Source organism: Xyrauchen texanus, unplaced genomic scaffold (genome assembly GCF_025860055.1).
Source record: "Xyrauchen texanus isolate HMW12.3.18 unplaced genomic scaffold, RBS_HiC_50CHRs HiC_scaffold_391, whole genome shotgun sequence".
NCBI lineage: Eukaryota > Metazoa > Chordata > Actinopteri > Cypriniformes > Catostomidae > Xyrauchen > Xyrauchen texanus.
The window spans coordinates 5344-7500 of record NW_026266359.1 but is presented as its reverse complement, the minus strand read 5'-3'; positions in this window follow the sequence as shown (position 1 = coordinate 7500).

Below are 2157 nucleotides of genomic sequence, written 5' to 3'. Positions count from 1 at the left end.
CACTCGTTTGAACCGAATCTTTTTAACGAGTCATTCTGAATAGAGGAGCGTTCTGTGACGGAAGGAGCCGGAAAAGTGACTCGCCCACTGAATCAGATTCGGATCAGTGACTCACCCCTTCCCGAAAACAGGAACTGAACCGGAGCCAAAATACTGGAAGAAACCTCCGAAAAACACCTCGATTAAAACACCAAACATGATAACACCAAACATGTGACACGATCGGTCTTTAAAGGAGCACAAACGTGCTTAAAACACTTCAAATGAACTACAACTGTAAACGACACATGTGCAACAGAGAAGAGAAATAATCTGCTTTATTTGACTGGTAAGTTACAATCTTTAACTGTAAATATATAATAATGTGGATCTCAGGTTAAGGTTTGTTTCTGGGGCAGTTATTTGGAGTTGTTAATGATAATTCGGTTGTTTATAAATGACCTTAAATGTGTTTTTCTGTATTAGTTTAACTAGTTTTTTGTAATTAACATGATCAATTATGTCATTTGATAAAGTATGAGTCCACAGAATAAGAAAAGTTAAATAAATAAATAAATACAAACCGTTCCTATCTTAGTAAATTAACTTAAATTGGATGAAAGTTATCTTTAAACCCCAATTCACATATAAAAATACATGTTTGGGGTTTAATACAAGTTCAGCTCAATCACCACAAACTACAAACATTTATTCCGACTCGTTCCTCCTTTTCTCAAATCACAGATTTCTGTGTCAACTTATAGATTTGTTGCCATGATGACGTCACACTCTCAACCCTAAAACAACGATTTAAAGAACTTTACACCTCAAATAATACAGACAAGAATTAATGTAAATTATAAGCGTCACATGTCTGTCATTAAACCTCCAAAAATACCCCATTGACTTGCATTGGAAGTGTCTCACTTTAAAGAAAAAGAGGAACGAGCCGAAATACATTTTTGTGGTGATGAACATTATGACACTTGTGTTCAACCCGGAATATTCCTTTAAAGACAAATAAGTGATCAAAACATTGAGAGGTTCATGAATATACGAGTAGTTATTTATATTTAATACTGAATGCAAATTTAGACCTCTTTTTGAGCTGACATGGACTGTGTGTGTGTGTTCACTGTAAACTCTCTTTTGTAAACGTATATGAACTCAAAGGAACCCCAAGCGTACCTGTAGAGACAAATGAGCACTTTCAGGTGTGATATAAATCCCCGTTACTCAGATATTAATTAAGAAAAAATGAAATGTGAAATTTCTGTGACACCCTGTTAATCTAGAGATGTACACCTGTACCTGTAACGGGTTCAGGATGGGGAAGGAGGAGGCGGGAACTGGCAGAACAGTCAACATAACATAAACACACACACATATAAACACACACACACACACACATATAAACACACACACACACATATAAACACACACACATATAAACACACACACACATATAAACACACACACACACATATAAACACACACACATATAAACACACACACACACATATACACACACACACACACATAAACACACACACACATATAAACACACACACACACACATAAACACACACACACATATAAACACACACACATATAAACACATGCATATAAACACACACAGTCAACATAACATAAACATACACACATATAAACACACACACACACACACACACACACACACATACACACACACACACATATAAACACAGACACATATAAACACACACACACTATAAACACACACACACACTACACACACACATATAAACACATGCATATAAACACACACACACATATAAACACACACACACATAAACACATGCATATAAACACACACACACACATATAAACACATGCATATAAACACATGCATATAAACACACACACACACATATAAACACATGCATATAAACACACACACACACACACACACATATAAACACATGCATATAAACACACACACACACACACACACATATAAACACACACACACACACATAAACACACACACACATATAAACACACACACATATAAACACATGCATATAAACACACACAGTCAACATAACATAAACATACACACATATAAACACACACACACACACACACACACACACACATAAACACACACACACACATATAAACACAGACACATATAAA